At 47.4% G+C, this 21,554-nt stretch overlaps 3 non-coding genes across 3 annotated transcripts; 1 reads left to right on the forward strand and 2 right to left on the reverse strand.

Moving 5' to 3' along the window:
• Positions 1-63, reverse strand: LOC120096770 (U7 small nuclear RNA). Its single transcript, XR_005493610.1, has one exon. It is a non-coding gene; the product is annotated as a U7 small nuclear RNA (small nuclear RNA).
• A 9,338-nt stretch (positions 64-9,401) lies between these two features.
• Positions 9,402-9,464, reverse strand: LOC120096767 (U7 small nuclear RNA). The gene has a single exon (XR_005493607.2). It is a non-coding gene; the product is annotated as a U7 small nuclear RNA (small nuclear RNA).
• A 7,991-nt stretch (positions 9,465-17,455) lies between these two features.
• On the forward strand, positions 17,456-17,518 carry LOC120096768 (U7 small nuclear RNA). The gene has a single exon (XR_005493608.2). It is a non-coding gene; the product is annotated as a U7 small nuclear RNA (small nuclear RNA).
• Positions 17,519-21,554: the final 4,036 nt, after the last annotated feature.

Raw genomic sequence — 21,554 nt, forward strand, 5'->3', positions numbered from 1 at the left:
TCAGGTTTTCCCAACAGAAGTCTGAAAACCTACTAGACAAGTTCTAAAAGAGCTGTCACACTTGTAAGGCGTTTTCTTAATCAGTGATTGATCGGGGCATGTTCAGCCCGTTGTGGGTGTGGTCACTGCTGGGCTGGTGGTTCTGGGTTCTATAAGAAAGAAGGCTGAGCAAGCCATGAGGAGGGAGCCAGTCAGTAATCAGCAACACACACACACACACACACACACACACACACACACACACACACACCATGCCTACATGCACACACACATGCTCACACGCACCCACATGCTGCCCTGGCCTCTGCATCAGCTCCTACCTCTAGGTTCCTGCCCTGTTCGATTTGCTGTTCTGACTTCCTTTGATGCTGCATGGTGATGTGGAAGTGTAAGGTGAATAAGCCTTTCCTCCATAACTCGCTTTTGGTCATAGTATTTCATCACAGCAATAGAGATACTAAGACAGATGGGCTAAGGGCTGCATCCCAGTGGTGCATGGGTAGCAAGAATGCTGCCCTGTATTGGCTCCCCGGCCAATAAATAAATACATATAAATACAATAAATAAAGGCAAGGAACACGGATGGGGCTCTCTGGCTCAGGGCAAGTGCTGGCAGGGGCTGCATCTTGGGGTGTGCCCTAGCTCAGGCACTGCGGAGATTAGGGACAGTTCCAGTAGAAGCAGCTCTGAGGTCTTTCCCCTATCTGCCTGCCCTAGGCATGGATGGCTCCACTTAGCATCCGGAGGGGATGAGCTTCCTCATTTGTTTTACTACCTTTCTCCATAAGGCCAAAAGCTTCCTTTGTTCTGCTTGCTCTTTAAAAGAAAGAAACGTCTTCTGGTGAGGACAAGCTGTACCTAGCAAGCAGGGTCTGTTTACTTTTGGCATCCAAGCGAGCACTTTGGGTGGTGGTGCATCCCCACTGTCCCTGGTGAGTTTGCAGCATCTGAGTCCCGTGGTGAGACTCAATACAGCGGGCAATCAGACAGCACAGGGGAAAACAAAAACAGCTCTTCTAGAAGGCAGGCAGCTCAACTCCGTTTCAGCCAGCACTGAGCCCTGGTCCTGGGGCTGAAGTGGGGGAGTGATACCTTCTATGGAGCTCAGACTGCCTCAGATAATCTGTGTACAGCTCCCAGACCATTGCTGCTTCAAGTTCAGGGCTCAGAGTATGCTCTTGGCAACATGTGTGGACTCGCAGTACCTCAGACTAGTTTTCCATTAGAGTTTCTTTCCTGTCCCCTCATGTGTTTGTTTGTTTGCTTGCTTGCTTTCAAAACCCTAGAGAATATTTCTTAGTCTCCTTCTGTTGTGGACAAAGCAGGTAAAGAGGAGCTTTGTTTGGATTATTTTTATAATCTGTCAGGCCCGGTGTCACGACTGACGCCTGTAATCTTAGCACTTGGAAGTTGGAAGCAGGAGGATTGCCATCAGTTCAAGGCTAGCCTTAGCTACAGAATAAACAAGACCAAAAGTTCCTCACCTTGCTCTCCGTCTTATTCTTGCGAAGTCAGTTGTAACGTACAGGGAGGTGTCCTAGCACTGTCCCTCTTGTCTGGCACCTCTGCCGCCCTGGCTCATGGTGGCATTTAATAATAACTAGAAATGTCCCAAGTGGCTACAGGAGGCAGAGCTGACCGCCAAATGCCAGCCTGAGTCTTGCTCTCTGCAGTGATCTGCGTGAAGTCTCAGCTCTTGCCACCTCTCCCGCTACTCCAGCATTTGCAGGATGGGAGCCCCACACAGCTTGTGCTTGCTTTCTCTCGAATGGTTTCTGGAAGACTCATTTCCTCACGTGTTGAGCTGTATCCCTGCTGTGGCAGGACTGAACATCGTAACTGATGGGTGGCTTACAAGGTTCTTGGCCGGGAGTCCAGCTGACTGCTGGGGTTTGGGTCATCAAGAGGCTGAGTGCAGGGTCCTGCTATGAGCTGGTGACCTTAGCTGGAGCTTGGACTGAGACTTCACCACTCTGACTGGGTGCAGCCTCTGCTGTTTGGAGGCTTATAATGCCATGAATGGTCTCAGTTCCAGTTCCAGCTTCCACCTCGGAGATGAGGAGCCTCTGTATTTCACCTCCAAGCAGCACATACTGTATGTGTGAGAAGTGTCAGCACAGTACAGGCTGGAGAAGAAGGTTTTAGTACCCTCAGCCACTGGAGAAGAGTAAAACTTTCTCTTTTAGTTTTTCTATTCTCTGCTGCCCGCTCACATGTGTCTTAGTTCTTTTTCTATTGTGATAAGACATCATGGATGAAAGGGCTCACTCCAGTTTACAGTTAGTCCTTCCGGAAGCAGAGGCCATGGGGGAATGCTGCTGACGGCTTGCTCTGCGTGGCTTGCACATTCCACTCGCTTCTTCCTATTTGACTCTGACCTGTGTTGGGAAAAAACTGTCCTGCACACATACTCCCTTAGACCGAGTCCCAGCGAGCCCCATTACTGCTTGTTGGATGTCAGTCATGGACAGAGATGGACAAGGAAGGAGCCCTTCTTACAGATGTTCGTCTTTATGGAGCTGTGTGGAACATGTCCCTCTGTAAAGATTTTACCTGAGGACCCAGAGTTACTGCTGAAATCTTCACAGGAGGAACTTTGAAGATAGATCTTGGCCTGCTTGGCCATGACTGGGCCTTCCTGGAACAAACAGGCTTTGGTGTTGGCGCTCTGGTTGGGTTCCGTTGCTTCCTGGCCATGCAGTGCACAGTCTTGTTCTTTTGCAACTGTAGACATAAAGTGTTTGTTGATAACATTATAAGCAATGGTCTAGAGCATGTTTGGGCCCTGACCCCAAAATGTCTGATTAAGGGATCCTCCAGGTTCACATTCGTAAGCACATAGAGACACTTTTACAAAGATGGTGTCACTCCTTCACCAGTGTGGTCTGGTTTCTCACCTTCTCACTGTGCCCTGTGTCTGAACTATGCAGCTCTAACTTTCCCCCAGTGACCGCTACATGGCATTCTCTGGTGAGTGAACTGTAATTTATTTTATCAGCCCAGAAGGCATGCTATTAACTGCTCTCCCTCTTGTTTCTCTAGGGGTCCAAGTAGGATGAAGCCGTTTAAATATAACCACCCTCAGGGATTCTTCAGCCACCGCTGACAGACTTCCCTCTCTACCTGTCAGCCCCCAAGCCCTGCCCTGACTCCTGGGTATCTGAGTTTTGCTTTGGCCGCCTGTGGTTCTTGATATTTTCCAAAGACACCGGCTAATTAAAATGTCGTGTGACCAAATGGCCTGTTTGTCGCTCCTTGGGCAGTCAGGATCAGGGGGACCATGGCAGCATGAAGACTTTCTGGATGCGGGTTGTAAGGGTGGCCGAGAGATGGAGGTTGGTACCTGCTCATCACACAAAGCATCTTGGTACCTCTCAGCCTAGTTCCTACTGATGAGGACGCTGCCAGAGAAGCCCACGTCAGCACATCCAGATATTCCTTCCTCAGCCTTCCTTCTCTCTGTGGTCAGTGATGCGGGTGCTGGGATGTCATGTAGAACAGATGATGCCCGGGCTGGAGAGATGGCTCAGCGGTTAAGAGCACTCACTGCTCTTCCCGAGGTCCTGAGTTCAAATCCCAGCAACCACATGGTGGCTCACAACCATCTGTAATAAGATCTGATACCCTCTTCTGGTGTGTCTGAAGACAGTTATAGTGTACTTATACATAAAATAAATAAGTAAATATTACAAAACAAAAAAAAAGAACAGATGATGCCCTTGTTGTAGTGAGAGACTGAGACCAGGGACATGGACAAGCAGATCTGTGCTCAGAAGCTGTCTTAGGGTTTTACTGCTGTGAGCAGACACCATGACCAAGGCAACTCTCATAAGGACAATGTTTAATTGGGGCTGGCTTACAGATTCAGAGGTTCAGTCCATTATCATCAAGGCGGAAACATGGCGGCATCCAGGCAACCATGGTGCAGGAGCGGCTGAGAGTTCTACATCTTCATCTGAAGGCTGCTAATGCAAGACTGACTTCCAAGCAGCTGGGATGAGGCTCTTAAAGCTCAAGCCCACAGTGACACACCTACTCCAACAGGGCCATAACTTCTAATAGTGCCACTCCCTGGGCCAAGCACATACAACCATCATAGAAGCTAAGCGCGTTAGGTTTAATTAATACTTTCAGATAGGAGAGTGAGACCACATAACACTTGAGGGGCTTTACTTCCAGGACTTCAGAGGTGGGGCCAAGAAGATCTCTGAGAGTTCCAGGCCAGCCAGAGCTTCCCAGTGAGACCCTGTCTCAAAAGAAAAGACAAAAATGCTGGGGAAATGTTTGCAAAGCTATCACCTCTGGGGTCCAGGAGTGAAGCTCACTGTAGACCACTTGCCTTGTATACTGAAGGCCTGGGGGTGCAGTCCTCAGCACACAAAAAGAAGAGCCAACCCCACCCCCGCTCCCCATCCTGAGGATCCTCAGACACTTGTCTGAAAAGACTCTGCTCTCTGACCTCAACCAACGTTAAATTCACAATTCAGCTTGAGAAGTAAAAGACAAGGTTGAGGACGTCAGTGGGGCACATGCAAGTGGTATCGTTCCTCAGCACTAAGAGTAATGAGAACCAAGATACAGAGTGGAAAGTAGTTGAGAACTATTGAGGGGCACTTTGGAGGCAAAGGCAAGTGGGTCTCCGTGAGTTCAAGGCCAGCATGGACTACATAGTGACTTCTAGGACAGCCAGGGTTATGTAGAGAGACACTGTCTCAAAAACCAGAAAAGTAAGAATTCGTCTGTGTCTGCAGGCTAGGGATATCTGTTGCTAGAGTGTTTGCCTAGAACTCATGAAGCCCTGGGTTCCCTGCAACACATAAAGCAGCCTTACTGGTGCATGCCCATAATCCCAGCGTGAGGGAGAGTCAGGAGACTCACAGATTCAAGGTCACTTTCTGCTGCATAGGAAGTTTGAGGGGAGCTGGACTACCTAACACATTATCTCAGCGATAAATAATAACTATTTTTGGAAGTATAGTCTAGTTTGCTAACTCAAAGACAAAGTAATTGTACCTTTTATTATAGTTCCAGTCAAGATTTTTCGAGCTTTTTTTCCCCCTTATAGAACAATGCTGGAGCACTTTATAGACACATCCATGGTAGCTTGAGTAGGAATGTGTTTCCCAGAGACTCGTGTCTAAATGCAGGGGCTGGCACTGTTAGGACATGTGGCCTTGTGAAGTGAAGAAGTGTGTCACTGGGGAGGCAAGCTTTGAAGTCAAACTAGGCCTCGTGTGACGGTCTCCTGCTGTCTGCGAATCAAGATGTGTAAACTCTCAGTTCCTCCAGCCTGCATGCCATGCTTCCTACCTTGATGCTAATGGGCTAAACCTCTGAAACAAAGCCAGCCCCAATTAAATGTTTCCCTTTACAAGAGTTGTCTCAGCCATGGTGTCTCTTCACAGACTGACTAAGATATCTACTCTAAGTAGATTATTCATGACAGCATGGGCCTCTCATACAGAAACTGTGTTTTCTGTCCTTTCAGCTGAGCATCTTAAAGATGAGGATTTGGGGGAAGATGGGCCTGCAAAGATGAGAGGGCTCAGTAGTTAAGAATGTCTCTTATAGAGGCCCCCAGATTGTTTCCCAGCATCCATGGCAGGTGGCTTACAACACCTGTAACTCCGATTCAGGGATCCAATGCATCCGGCCCCTCCATAGCCCCTGCATTCATCCATATACACAACCACCTCTCTTACAAAGGCTTAACTTTTTTTTTTGCTTTTTTTCGGAGCTTGGGACCGAACCCAGGGCCTTGCGCTTCCTAGGCAAGTGCTCTACCACTGAGCTAAATCCCCAACCCCTACAAAGGCTTAACTTAAAAAAATGTTTAAGAGAAACTGGGGGGTAGAGAGATGGCTCAGTGGTTAAGAGCACTGATTGCAATGCCAAGCAACCAGAGCTTCCAGGGACTAAGCCACTACCTAAAGACTATACATGGACTGAGCCTGGACTCTGACCTCATAGGTAGCAATGAATATCCTAGTAAGAGCACCAGTGGAAGGGGAAGCCCTGGGTCCTGCTAAGACTGAACCCCCAGTGAACTAGACTTTTGGGGGGAGGGCAGCAATGGGGGGAGGATGGGGAGGGGAACACCCATAGGGAAGGGGAGGGAGGAGGGGGATGTTTGCCCGGAAACCGGGAAAGGGAATAACACTCGAAATGTATATAAGAAATACTCAAGTTAATAAAAAAAAAAAAAAAACCAAAACCAAAAACAAAAACAAAAACTCAACTGTATCACAAAAAAAAAAAAAAACAAAAAGAGCACTGATTGCTCTTCCAGAGGTCCTGAGTTCAATTCTCAGCAACCACACGGTGGCTCACAACCATCTGTGATGGGATCCGATGCCCTCTTCTGGTGTGTCTGAAGACAGCTACAGTGTACTCATATACATAAAATAAATAAGTCTTTAAAAAATCTGAACAGGGGTTGGGGATTTAGCTCAGTGGTAGAGCGCTTGCCTAGGAAGCGCAAGGCCCTGGGTTCGGTCCCCAGCTCCAAAAAAAAAGAACCAAAAAAAAAAAAAATCTGAACAGAGATATAGTTTTGTTTGTCTTTTGTTGTTTTGTAAGATAGGCTCTCACCAGTAACCCAAGTTGGCCTGGAACTTGCTATGAAAACCAGGTTGACCTTGAACTCAAAGAGATCTATTGCCTCTGCCTCCTGAGTGCTGAGGCTAAAGGGGTATGCCACCACATCTGGCTGAATAGAGAAGCTAAAAAAAAAAATTATAATAGCATTAAAAGACCCACTTGTGGGCTGGAGAGATGGCTCAGCAGTTAAAAGCGCTGCCTGCTCTTCCAGAGGATCTGAGTTCAATTCCCAGCAATCACATGGTGGCTCACAAATATCTGTAATGGGGATCCGATGCTCTCTTTGGTTGTGTCTAAAAATAGCGACAGTGTACTCACATACATCAAATAAATAAATAAATCTTTAAAAAAGATCCACTCGCAGAGGTAAGTAGACCAATGCATGAGGCCAGTCCGGTCTACACAGTAAGTTTCATTCCCAAAAAAGAAAATCGGTATAAATTGAAAGACACCCCACATTTGTGGATAGCAGTACTGTCCTTGTTAATTTCGTTCTCTTTTTTTTTTTTTTTTGGTTCTTTTTTTTTTTTTCGGAGCTGGGGACCAAACCCAGGGCCTTGCGCTTCCTAGGTAAGCGCTCTACCACTGAGCTAAATCCCCAGCCCTAATTTTGTTCTCTTAAGACAGGGTCTCGCATAGCGCAGTTTGGCCTCAAACACACTACGTTTACAAAACTGAATCCTGCTTCTCCGGCCTCCATTCCCCAAGTGCTGGGATTTCAGTGTGAACCAACACCCCCTGCTCTTACTTTGTTTAAATGGCAACACTACCAAGGGCGGTTTACAGAGTCACTACAATCCCTGTCAGAATTCTCATGCCCAGGCTAGCAGATGAAGTCACTCACAGCCAAGCCCGATGACCCAAGTGACCCAGGAACCACAAGGTGAAAGGAAAGGACCAACTCTCTGAAGTTGTTCTCCACATAGGGACTGAACCACCAATCAAAGAGCACACAGGGGCTGGACCAAGGCCCCCTTCACATCTGTAGCAGATGTGCAGCTTGGTCTTGTGGGTTCCCTAACAACTGGAGCAGAGGCTGTCTCTGACTCTCTTAACTGCCACTGAACAAGGGATGTGGAACAGGCGATCAGGATGAAAAGTGAATAAATAAATTAATTAATGAAAAACATGGGTTTTTTTTCTTCTTTTTTTCGGAGGTGGGGACCGAACCCAGGAAAAACATGTCTTAAGTTAAATAAAAGCTGTTCTCCTACTTACACACATATAAACACACACACACCTACATATAAACACACACTCATGCATACACATACGTGCACACAAACAAATTCAACAATAGTAATTAAAATTTTTATTGCTAAACATAAACCCTTAACATCATTGCTCGATTCATTTGTCTGCTTTGACTCTGTCAGGGTCTTGCTACGAATCCCTGGCTTTCTTAGTGCTTGCCCAGGCTGGCCTTGAACTCTCAGCAATCCTCCTGCTTCAGCCTCACGAGTCTAGAATTGCAGACATGCACTACCATACCAGGGAAGTCAATTGATTTTTGTCAAGATTACCAAGATGATTCCACAGGGAAAATAATAGCACATTATAGTTTATTTCTTCTGGTTTCTGGGACAATTGTAAAATCATATGTAGAAAAAGAAGGTGGATCTCTACCTCACATCATATACCAAGTCTTATTGGGTCAGACACAAATATATGAACTAAACTCATAAGAGCAGCCAGCAACATTATGGTTCTGCAGGTAAAGGGACCTGGTGCTAAGCTGGACAACCTGACTTTGATCCCTGGGACCCACGTGGCAGAAGCCCTGGGTGAGGGCCCTGTAGTTGTCCCCTGACCTATACAGACTTGAACTGTGCAAGTGGGGACCCCCCCCCCAAGCACAGAAACAACTTAGCACACAAGCTATCACATGTCTGTCACAGGAGTTGTTCTAGGGGCCTCTGGTGGCTTTTTTCTCTGTAGCTTCCAGTCCTTGTAGAGAATTACATCTTTCCAGTTTGGGAACAGCATCTCCTACTCTCAGACTATGGGATGAACTGAATAATGGTCCCCAGAGATATTAAGGACCACATCGCCAGAACCTGAGCCAGTTTCCTCTACTGTAAAGACGAAGGGAGCATAGCTGGGTGTAGTGTACAGTATACCGTAGTCCCAGCAGACAAAGGCAGGGGAGTGTCTGGTTCAAGGCCAGTAGGACCTACATTTTGAGACTTCTCAACCCACCCCATCCATGCCAAAAAGGGAATCCACGAATCTTGGCAGCGGCTGCAATTAAGTAGGTCAGAAATGCGAGATTAAGATTGGTCCAGCGCCTCACCTAAAGAAAAGGCTTAATGTCTGCTCTGGTCGGAGGCTGTTGAACACATAAGGTGCACAGACAGGGATGGAGTTCCTGTGGAGTACGGCAACTGCGCCGTTCTCGGGAGAGGGATTTGTTTCATCAGCATGCTCAGTGAGATGCTCAGTGAACGCCCTTAAAACAACCCGGATCCTTTAGATCGTAGAGAAAACAGCAAAGTGCAGGCTGTGAAGAAAGTGAGGGAGAAGCTAGGTGTGGCAGTGAACACCTGCGATCACAGAATTTAGGAGGTGGAGGTGGGGGCGTTGGGAGTTCGGGGTCACCCTCAACTATAGCAAGCAGATAGACCAAGAATAGAGAGGCTGGTTTTTAGGAAGACAAACACGGGGCCCTGGCTAGATTTTTACGTCAACTTGACATGGGCTCGAGGGGGGAACTTCAATTGAGAAAATGCCTCCAGAATATTGGGCTATAAACAGGAAAGCGTGAAAGGTGTTTTCTTTTTCTTTTTCTTTTTTTTTTTTTTTCAGGTTTTCCCAACAGAAGTCTGAAAACCTACTAGACAAGTTCTAAAAGAGCTGTCACACTTGTAAGGCGTTTTCTTAATCAGTGATTGATCGGGGCATGTTCAGCCCGTTGTGGGTGTGGTCACTGCTGGGCTGGTGGTTCTGGGTTCTATAAGAAAGAAGGCTGAGCAAGCCATGAGGAGGGAGCCAGTCAGTAATCAGCAACACACACACACACACACACACACACACACACACACACACACACACCATGCCTACATGCACACACACATGCTCACACGCACCCACATGCTGCCCTGGCCTCTGCATCAGCTCCTACCTCTAGGTTCCTGCCCTGTTCGATTTGCTGTTCTGACTTCCTTTGATGCTGCATGGTGATGTGGAAGTGTAAGGTGAATAAGCCTTTCCTCCATAACTCGCTTTTGGTCATAGTATTTCATCACAGCAATAGAGATACTAAGACAGATGGGCTAAGGGCTGCATCCCAGTGGTGCATGGGTAGCAAGAATGCTGCCCTGTATTGGCTCCCCGGCCAATAAATAAATACATATAAATACAATAAATAAAGGCAAGGAACACGGATGGGGCTCTCTGGCTCAGGGCAAGTGCTGGCAGGGGCTGCATCTTGGGGTGTGCCCTAGCTCAGGCACTGCGGAGATTAGGGACAGTTCCAGTAGAAGCAGCTCTGAGGTCTTTCCCCTATCTGCCTGCCCTAGGCATGGATGGCTCCACTTAGCATCCGGAGGGGATGAGCTTCCTCATTTGTTTTACTACCTTTCTCCATAAGGCCAAAAGCTTCCTTTGTTCTGCTTGCTCTTTAAAAGAAAGAAACGTCTTCTGGTGAGGACAAGCTGTACCTAGCAAGCAGGGTCTGTTTACTTTTGGCATCCAAGCGAGCACTTTGGGTGGTGGTGCATCCCCACTGTCCCTGGTGAGTTTGCAGCATCTGAGTCCCGTGGTGAGACTCAATACAGCGGGCAATCAGACAGCACAGGGGAAAACAAAAACAGCTCTTCTAGAAGGCAGGCAGCTCAACTCCGTTTCAGCCAGCACTGAGCCCTGGTCCTGGGGCTGAAGTGGGGGAGTGATACCTTCTATGGAGCTCAGACTGCCTCAGATAATCTGTGTACAGCTCCCAGACCATTGCTGCTTCAAGTTCAGGGCTCAGAGTATGCTCTTGGCAACATGTGTGGACTCGCAGTACCTCAGACTAGTTTTCCATTAGAGTTTCTTTCCTGTCCCCTCATGTGTTTGTTTGTTTGCTTGCTTGCTTTCAAAACCCTAGAGAATATTTCTTAGTCTCCTTCTGTTGTGGACAAAGCAGGTAAAGAGGAGCTTTGTTTGGATTATTTTTATAATCTGTCAGGCCCGGTGTCACGACTGACGCCTGTAATCTTAGCACTTGGAAGTTGGAAGCAGGAGGATTGCCATCAGTTCAAGGCTAGCCTTAGCTACAGAATAAACAAGACCAAAAGTTCCTCACCTTGCTCTCCGTCTTATTCTTGCGAAGTCAGTTGTAACGTACAGGGAGGTGTCCTAGCACTGTCCCTCTTGTCTGGCACCTCTGCCGCCCTGGCTCATGGTGGCATTTAATAATAACTAGAAATGTCCCAAGTGGCTACAGGAGGCAGAGCTGACCGCCAAATGCCAGCCTGAGTCTTGCTCTCTGCAGTGATCTGCGTGAAGTCTCAGCTCTTGCCACCTCTCCCGCTACTCCAGCATTTGCAGGATGGGAGCCCCACACAGCTTGTGCTTGCTTTCTCTCGAATGGTTTCTGGAAGACTCATTTCCTCACGTGTTGAGCTGTATCCCTGCTGTGGCAGGACTGAACATCGTAACTGATGGGTGGCTTACAAGGTTCTTGGCCGGGAGTCCAGCTGACTGCTGGGGTTTGGGTCATCAAGAGGCTGAGTGCAGGGTCCTGCTATGAGCTGGTGACCTTAGCTGGAGCTTGGACTGAGACTTCACCACTCTGACTGGGTGCAGCCTCTGCTGTTTGGAGGCTTATAATGCCATGAATGGTCTCAGTTCCAGTTCCAGCTTCCACCTCGGAGATGAGGAGCCTCTGTATTTCACCTCCAAGCAGCACATACTGTATGTGTGAGAAGTGTCAGCACAGTACAGGCTGGAGAAGAAGGTTTTAGTACCCTCAGCCACTGGAGAAGAGTAAAACTTTCTCTTTTAGTTTTTCTATTCTCTGCTGCCCGCTCACATGTGTCTTAGTTCTTTTTCTATTGTGATAAGACATCATGGATGAAAGGGCTCACTCCAGTTTACAGTTAGTCCTTCCGGAAGCAGAGGCCATGGGGGAATGCTGCTGACGGCTTGCTCTGCGTGGCTTGCACATTCCACTCGCTTCTTCCTATTTGACTCTGACCTGTGTTGGGAAAAAACTGTCCTGCACACATACTCCCTTAGACCGAGTCCCAGCGAGCCCCATTACTGCTTGTTGGATGTCAGTCATGGACAGAGATGGACAAGGAAGGAGCCCTTCTTACAGATGTTCGTCTTTATGGAGCTGTGTGGAACATGTCCCTCTGTAAAGATTTTACCTGAGGACCCAGAGTTACTGCTGAAATCTTCACAGGAGGAACTTTGAAGATAGATCTTGGCCTGCTTGGCCATGACTGGGCCTTCCTGGAACAAACAGGCTTTGGTGTTGGCGCTCTGGTTGGGTTCCGTTGCTTCCTGGCCATGCAGTGCACAGTCTTGTTCTTTTGCAACTGTAGACATAAAGTGTTTGTTGATAACATTATAAGCAATGGTCTAGAGCATGTTTGGGCCCTGACCCCAAAATGTCTGATTAAGGGATCCTCCAGGTTCACATTCGTAAGCACATAGAGACACTTTTACAAAGATGGTGTCACTCCTTCACCAGTGTGGTCTGGTTTCTCACCTTCTCACTGTGCCCTGTGTCTGAACTATGCAGCTCTAACTTTCCCCCAGTGACCGCTACATGGCATTCTCTGGTGAGTGAACTGTAATTTATTTTATCAGCCCAGAAGGCATGCTATTAACTGCTCTCCCTCTTGTTTCTCTAGGGGTCCAAGTAGGATGAAGCCGTTTAAATATAACCACCCTCAGGGATTCTTCAGCCACCGCTGACAGACTTCCCTCTCTACCTGTCAGCCCCCAAGCCCTGCCCTGACTCCTGGGTATCTGAGTTTTGCTTTGGCCGCCTGTGGTTCTTGATATTTTCCAAAGACACCGGCTAATTAAAATGTCGTGTGACCAAATGGCCTGTTTGTCGCTCCTTGGGCAGTCAGGATCAGGGGGACCATGGCAGCATGAAGACTTTCTGGATGCGGGTTGTAAGGGTGGCCGAGAGATGGAGGTTGGTACCTGCTCATCACACAAAGCATCTTGGTACCTCTCAGCCTAGTTCCTACTGATGAGGACGCTGCCAGAGAAGCCCACGTCAGCACATCCAGATATTCCTTCCTCAGCCTTCCTTCTCTCTGTGGTCAGTGATGCGGGTGCTGGGATGTCATGTAGAACAGATGATGCCCGGGCTGGAGAGATGGCTCAGCGGTTAAGAGCACTCACTGCTCTTCCCGAGGTCCTGAGTTCAAATCCCAGCAACCACATGGTGGCTCACAACCATCTGTAATAAGATCTGATACCCTCTTCTGGTGTGTCTGAAGACAGTTATAGTGTACTTATACATAAAATAAATAAGTAAATATTACAAAACAAAAAAAAAGAACAGATGATGCCCTTGTTGTAGTGAGAGACTGAGACCAGGGACATGGACAAGCAGATCTGTGCTCAGAAGCTGTCTTAGGGTTTTACTGCTGTGAGCAGACACCATGACCAAGGCAACTCTCATAAGGACAATGTTTAATTGGGGCTGGCTTACAGATTCAGAGGTTCAGTCCATTATCATCAAGGCGGAAACATGGCGGCATCCAGGCAACCATGGTGCAGGAGCGGCTGAGAGTTCTACATCTTCATCTGAAGGCTGCTAATGCAAGACTGACTTCCAAGCAGCTGGGATGAGGCTCTTAAAGCTCAAGCCCACAGTGACACACCTACTCCAACAGGGCCATAACTTCTAATAGTGCCACTCCCTGGGCCAAGCACATACAACCATCATAGAAGCTAAGCGCGTTAGGTTTAATTAATACTTTCAGATAGGAGAGTGAGACCACATAACACTTGAGGGGCTTTACTTCCAGGACTTCAGAGGTGGGGCCAAGAAGATCTCTGAGAGTTCCAGGCCAGCCAGAGCTTCCCAGTGAGACCCTGTCTCAAAAGAAAAGACAAAAATGCTGGGGAAATGTTTGCAAAGCTATCACCTCTGGGGTCCAGGAGTGAAGCTCACTGTAGACCACTTGCCTTGTATACTGAAGGCCTGGGGGTGCAGTCCTCAGCACACAAAAAGAAGAGCCAACCCCACCCCCGCTCCCCATCCTGAGGATCCTCAGACACTTGTCTGAAAAGACTCTGCTCTCTGACCTCAACCAACGTTAAATTCACAATTCAGCTTGAGAAGTAAAAGACAAGGTTGAGGACGTCAGTGGGGCACATGCAAGTGGTATCGTTCCTCAGCACTAAGAGTAATGAGAACCAAGATACAGAGTGGAAAGTAGTTGAGAACTATTGAGGGGCACTTTGGAGGCAAAGGCAAGTGGGTCTCCGTGAGTTCAAGGCCAGCATGGACTACATAGTGACTTCTAGGACAGCCAGGGTTATGTAGAGAGACACTGTCTCAAAAACCAGAAAAGTAAGAATTCGTCTGTGTCTGCAGGCTAGGGATATCTGTTGCTAGAGTGTTTGCCTAGAACTCATGAAGCCCTGGGTTCCCTGCAACACATAAAGCAGCCTTACTGGTGCATGCCCATAATCCCAGCGTGAGGGAGAGTCAGGAGACTCACAGATTCAAGGTCACTTTCTGCTGCATAGGAAGTTTGAGGGGAGCTGGACTACCTAACACATTATCTCAGCGATAAATAATAACTATTTTTGGAAGTATAGTCTAGTTTGCTAACTCAAAGACAAAGTAATTGTACCTTTTATTATAGTTCCAGTCAAGATTTTTCGAGCTTTTTTTCCCCCTTATAGAACAATGCTGGAGCACTTTATAGACACATCCATGGTAGCTTGAGTAGGAATGTGTTTCCCAGAGACTCGTGTCTAAATGCAGGGGCTGGCACTGTTAGGACATGTGGCCTTGTGAAGTGAAGAAGTGTGTCACTGGGGAGGCAAGCTTTGAAGTCAAACTAGGCCTCGTGTGACGGTCTCCTGCTGTCTGCGAATCAAGATGTGTAAACTCTCAGTTCCTCCAGCCTGCATGCCATGCTTCCTACCTTGATGCTAATGGGCTAAACCTCTGAAACAAAGCCAGCCCCAATTAAATGTTTCCCTTTACAAGAGTTGTCTCAGCCATGGTGTCTCTTCACAGACTGACTAAGATATCTACTCTAAGTAGATTATTCATGACAGCATGGGCCTCTCATACAGAAACTGTGTTTTCTGTCCTTTCAGCTGAGCATCTTAAAGATGAGGATTTGGGGGAAGATGGGCCTGCAAAGATGAGAGGGCTCAGTAGTTAAGAATGTCTCTTATAGAGGCCCCCAGATTGTTTCCCAGCATCCATGGCAGGTGGCTTACAACACCTGTAACTCCGATTCAGGGATCCAATGCATCCGGCCCCTCCATAGCCCCTGCATTCATCCATATACACAACCACCTCTCTTACAAAGGCTTAACTTTTTTTTTTGCTTTTTTTCGGAGCTTGGGACCGAACCCAGGGCCTTGCGCTTCCTAGGCAAGTGCTCTACCACTGAGCTAAATCCCCAACCCCTACAAAGGCTTAACTTAAAAAAATGTTTAAGAGAAACTGGGGGGTAGAGAGATGGCTCAGTGGTTAAGAGCACTGATTGCAATGCCAAGCAACCAGAGCTTCCAGGGACTAAGCCACTACCTAAAGACTATACATGGACTGAGCCTGGACTCTGACCTCATAGGTAGCAATGAATATCCTAGTAAGAGCACCAGTGGAAGGGGAAGCCCTGGGTCCTGCTAAGACTGAACCCCCAGTGAACTAGACTTTTGGGGGGAGGGCAGCAATGGGGGGAGGATGGGGAGGGGAACACCCATAGGGAAGGGGAGGGAGGAGGGGGATGTTTGCCCGGAAACCGGGAAAGGGAATAACACTCGAAATGTATATAAGAAATACTCAAGTTAATAAAAAAAAAAAAAAAAACCAAAACCAAAAACAAAAACAAAAACTCAACTGTATCACAAAAAAAAAAAAAAAACAAAAAGAGCACTGATTGCTCTTCCAGAGGTCCTGAGTTCAATTCTCAGCAACCACACGGTGGCTCACAACCATCTGTAATGGGATCTGATGCCCTCTTCTGGTGTGTCTGAAGACAGCGACAGTGTACTCATATATAATAAATAAATACATCTTTTTTAGAAGAGAGAGAATTGGGGTTGGGGATTTAGCTCAGTGGTAGAGCGCTTGCCTAGCAAGCACAAGGCCCTGGTTTCGGTCCCCAGCTCCGGGGGGAAAAAAAAAAAAAGAAACGAGAGAAGCTGGGAGACACAAATACCTGCCAAAATAGAGTCCAGCAGGAGGAGAATGGTACCTCAGTGTAGCCTTAAATGCCTATGTCTCACCCCACACTGCCCCATTCCTCTGACTCACAGAGATAGGCTCTCTTCAGCCAGAGGCCCTCAAACTACCCAGGAGTACCTACCCATAAACTCATTCCAAAAGCACTTTCCCAAGCCCTACTCCAAATCTTCCAACTCAACTGACCTGAGGAAGATGGTTTTTAACAATCTCCCCAAATGCCCTTTGCCCTAGCCCGTCTTCGAAGGCATTGAACTTTCTGTCCCTTCTCATCCCTCATTTTTGTTGGTGATGTAGAGCACAGGAGAGCCAGGTTTGCTACGCAGCACCTTCTCTGCTGTCTTATGCAGTGTGAGCATCTGAGGTTTCCCCACCCCCACCCCACCCCCACCCAGTGCACACAGTAAAATCTTGTCTTTTTCCTGACCTAGTTGCCTGGGACTTTTTCCCTGCTGGCATCTTCTTGGTCTGGCTACTTTCAGGACTGTATTTCACCGCCTGTGCTGAATAAGATTAAAACAGGCTAAAAATAGTTCCTTTAATGGCCCCTGCATTGCAGCCACTTCTGGTCTTGGCTGGAAGGGAGCCAAACTGACTCAGCTCAAAAGCTCACCTCTAGAAAGAGGCAGGGACTCTTGCGATGCTAAGCAGGCTCTGCTTGCTAGGTACAGCTTGTCCTCACCAGAAGACGTTTCTTTCTTTTAAAGAGCAAGCAGAACAAAGGAAGCTTTTGGCCTTATGGAGAAAGGTAGTAAAACAAATGAGGAAGCTCATCCCCTCCGGATGCTAAGTGGAGCCATCCATGCCTAGGGCAGGCAGATAGGGGAAAGACCTCAGAGCTGCTTCTACTGGAACTGTCCCTAATCTCCGCAGTGCCTGAGCTAGGGCACACCCCAAGATGCAGCCCCTGCCAGCACTTGCCCTGAGCCAGAGAGCCCCATCCGTGTTCCTTGCCTTTATTTATTGTATTTATATGTATTTATTTATTGGCCGGGGAGCCAATACAGGGCAGCATTCTTGCTACCCATGCACCACTGGGATGCAGCCCTTAGCCCATCTGTCTTAGTATCTCTATTGCTGTGATGAAATACTATGACCAAAAGCGAGTTATGGAGGAAAGGCTTATTCACCTTACACTTCCACATCACCATGCAGCATCAAAGGAAGTCAGAACAGCAAATCGAACAGGGCAGGAACCTAGAGGTAGGAGCTGATGCAGAGGCCAGGGCAGCATGTGGGTGCGTGTGAGCATGTGTGTGTGCATGTAGGCATGGTGTGTGTGTGTGTGTGTGTGTGTGTGTGTGTGTGTGTGTGTGTGTGTGTGTGTGTTGCTGATTACTGACTGGCTCCCTCCTCATGGCTTGCTCAGCCTTCTTTCTTATAGAACCCAGAACCACCAGCCCAGCAGTGACCACACCCACAACGGGCTGAACATGCCCCGATCAATCACTGATTAAGAAAACGCCTTACAAGTGTGACAGCTCTTTTAGAACTTGTCTAGTAGGTTTTCAGACTTCTGTTGGGAAAACCTGAAAAAAAAAAAAAAAGAAAAAGAAAAAGAAAACACCTTTCACGCTTTCCTGTTTATAGCCCAATATTCTGGAGGCATTTTCTCAATTGAAGTTCCCCCCTCGAGCCCATGTCAAGTTGACGTAAAAATCTAGCCAGGGCCCCGTGTTTGTCTTCCTAAAAACCAGCCTCTCTATTCTTGGTCTATCTGCTTGCTATAGTTGAGGGTGACCCCGAACTCCCAACGCCCCCACCTCCACCTCCTAAATTCTGTGATCGCAGGTGTTCACTGCCACACCTAGCTTCTCCCTCACTTTCTTCACAGCCTGCACTTTGCTGTTTTCTCTACGATCTAAAGGATCCGGGTTGTTTTAAGGGCGTTCACTGAGCATCTCACTGAGCATGCTGATGAAACAAATCCCTCTCCCGAGAACGGCGCAGTTGCCGTACTCCACAGGAACTCCATCCCTGTCTGTGCACCTTATGTGTTCAACAGCCTCCGACCAGAGCAGACATTAAGCCTTTTCTTTAGGTGAGGCGCTGGACCAATCTTAATCTCGCATTTCTGACCTACTTAATTGCAGCCGCTGCCAAGATTCGTGGATTCCCTTTTTGGCATGGATGGGGTGGGTTGAGAAGTCTCAAAATGTAGGTCCTACTGGCCTTGAACCAGACACTCCCCTGCCTTTGTCTGCTGGGACTACGGTATACTGTACACTACACCCAGCTATGCTCCCTTCGTCTTTACAGTAGAGGAAACTGGCTCAGGTTCTGGCGATGTGGTCCTTAATATCTCTGGGGACCATTATTCAGTTCATCCCATAGTCTGAGAGTAGGAGATGCTGTTCCCAAACTGGAAAGATGTAATTCTCTACAAGGACTGGAAGCTACAGAGAAAAAAGCCACCAGAGGCCCCTAGAACAACTCCTGTGACAGACATGTGATAGCTTGTGTGCTAAGTTGTTTCTGTGCTTGGGGGGGGGGGTCCCCACTTGCACAGTTCAAGTCTGTATAGGTCAGGGGACAACTACAGGGCCCTCACCCAGGGCTTCTGCCACGTGGGTCCCAGGGATCAAAGTCAGGTTGTCCAGCTTAGCACCAGGTCCCTTTACCTGCAGAACCATAATGTTGCTGGCTGCTCTTATGAGTTTAGTTCATATATTTGTGTCTGACCCAATAAGACTTGGTATATGATGTGAGGTAGAGATCCACCTTCTTTTTCTACATATGATTTTACAATTGTCCCAGAAACCAGAAGAAATAAACTATAATGTGCTATTATTTTCCCTGTGGAATCATCTTGGTAATCTTGACAAAAATCAATTGACTTCCCTGGTATGGTAGTGCATGTCTGCAATTCTAGACTCGTGAGGCTGAAGCAGGAGGATTGCTGAGAGTTCAAGGCCAGCCTGGGCAAGCACTAAGAAAGCCAGGGATTCGTAGCAAGACCCTGACAGAGTCAAAGCAGACAAATGAATCGAGCAATGATGTTAAGGGTTTATCGCTGGACTTTGGGCTCCATTGGTGCGTCTGCCTGTACATTTTTATTATTGTGACTGTGTGAAGTGTTTTCAGAAGATCAGGACAGCTATGAGTGGTCCAGTTTTGCTCTTTTCCATTATTTGGTAACTTGGGAGCCTGCGCAGTCCCATGTCAGTTTGCGAATCCGTTTTCCCATTTATGAAAAATTAAAAATGTTTAGCAATAAAAATTTTAATTACTATTGTTGAATTTGTTTGTGTGCACGTATGTGTATGCATGAGTGTGTGTTTATATGTAGGTGTGTGTGTGTTTATATGTGTGTAAGTAGGAGAACAGCTTTTATTTAACTTAAGACATGTTTTTCCTGGGTTCGGTCCCCACCTCCGAAAAAAAGAAGAAAAAAAACCCATGTTTTTCATTAATTAATTTATTTATTCACTTTTCATCCTGATCGCCTGTTCCACATCCCTTGTTCAGTGGCAGTTAAGAGAGTCAGAGACAGCCTCTGCTCCAGTTGTTAGGGAACCCACAAGACCAAGCTGCACATCTGCTACAGATGTGAAGGGGGCCTTGGTCCAGCCCCTGTGTGCTCTTTGATTGGTGGTTCAGTCCCTATGTGGAGAACAACTTCAGAGAGTTGGTCCTTTCCTTTCACCTTGTGGTTCCTGGGTCACTTGGGTCATCGGGCTTGGCTGTGAGTGACTTCATCTGCTAGCCTGGGCATGAGAATTCTGACAGGGATTGTAGTGACTCTGTAAACCGCCCTTGGTAGTGTTGCCATTTAAACAAAGTAAGAGCAGGGGGTGTTGGTTCACACTGAAATCCCAGCACTTGGGGAATGGAGGCCGGAGAAGCAGGATTCAGTTTTGTAAACGTAGTGTGTTTGAGGCCAAACTGCGCTATGCGAGACCCTGTCTTAAGAGAACAAAATTAGGGCTGGGGATTTAGCTCAGTGGTAGAGCGCTTACCTAGGAAGCGCAAGGCCCTGGGTTTGGTCCCCAGCTCCGAAAAAAAAAAAAAAGAACCAAAAAAAAAAAAAAAAAGAGAACGAAATTAACAAGGACAGTACTGCTATCCACAAATGTGGGGTGTCTTTCAATTTATACCGATTTTCTTTTTTGGGAATGAAACTTACTGTGTAGACCGGACTGGCCTCATGCATTGGTCTACTTACCTCTGCGAGTGGATCTTTTTTAAAGATTTATTTATTTATTTGATGTATGTGAGTACACTGTCGCTATTTTTAGACACAACCAAAGAGAGCATCGGATCCCCATTACAGATATTTGTGAGCCACCATGTGATTGCTGGGAATTGAACTCAGATCCTCTGGAAGAGCAGGCAGCGCTTTTAACTGCTGAGCCATCTCTCCAGCCCACAAGTGGGTCTTTTAATGCTATTATAATTTTTTTTTTTTTAGCTTCTCTATTCAGCCAGATGTGGTGGCATACCCCTTTAGCCTCAGCACTCAGGAGGCAGAGGCAATAGATCTCTTTGAGTTCAAGGTCAACCTGGTTTTCATAGCAAGTTCCAGGCCAACTTGGGTTACTGGTGAGAGCCTATCTTACAAAACAACAAAAGACAAACAAAACTATATCTCTGTTCAGATTTTTTTTTTTTTTGGTTCTTTTTTTTTGGAGCTGGGGACCGAACCCAGGGCCTTGCGCTTCCTAGGCAAGCGCTCTACCACTGAGCTAAATCCCCAACCCCTGTTCAGATTTTTTAAAGACTTATTTATTTTATGTATATGAGTACACTGTAGCTGTCTTCAGACACACCAGAAGAGGGCATCGGATCCCATCACAGATGGTTGTGAGCCACCATGTGGTTGCTGGGAATTGAACTCAGGACCTCTGGAAGAGCAGTCAGTGCTCTAACCACTGAGCCATCTCCCCAACCCCCTTCCTTTCTTTGTTTGAGACAGGGTTTTTCTGTGTATCTCTGGCTGTCCTGGAACTTCTCTATACACTGGGCTGGCCTCAAACCAAGAGACCCACCTACCTCTGCCTCCCGAGTTCTGGGATTAAAGGTGTGCACCACCACGGCTCGGCCAAAACTCCCCCTTCAGCCATTGCATTAGTCAGAACTCTCCTGGCTGTAAAGCAGTGTTGGAACCCAAAGAGTTTGGTAAGGAATGGGATTTATCACTTTGAGGGCTGGCCAAAAGTGTTGGGTTGGGTCATCAGGAAGTCCACCATGGGTCTCTAGGGATCTCGTTCCTATTTATCTCACCCTGTCTCAAACTATCTTACCACAGGTCTGGAAACATGGTTGCCCACAGCTCCTGATTGGAATCTCCCTACCAACCACTCTGGTCCCAAGTTTAAAATCCCAGAAAAGAGCATCTTCCAGTCCTCTGAGTGACCAGAAGCAGGAAAATTAGACAGGATAGCTGAGAGCCGTCAGTGGGGGTTGGAGCAGAGAGGCAAGAGCACACAGAATGGGCCGTGGCAGCCCCACCACACAGGACTCAACAGTCGGGGTGCCATGGAAACCGGCAAGAGGACCACATAGCTTTCACAATTACTTCCAGAGCCAGGCACAGTCACTCCAGATACTTGGGTGGCAGAGCAGGAAT

The sequence above is a fragment of the Rattus norvegicus genome, chromosome 14 (genome assembly GCF_036323735.1).
Source record: "Rattus norvegicus strain BN/NHsdMcwi chromosome 14, GRCr8, whole genome shotgun sequence".
Classification (NCBI taxonomy): domain Eukaryota; kingdom Metazoa; phylum Chordata; class Mammalia; order Rodentia; family Muridae; genus Rattus; species Rattus norvegicus.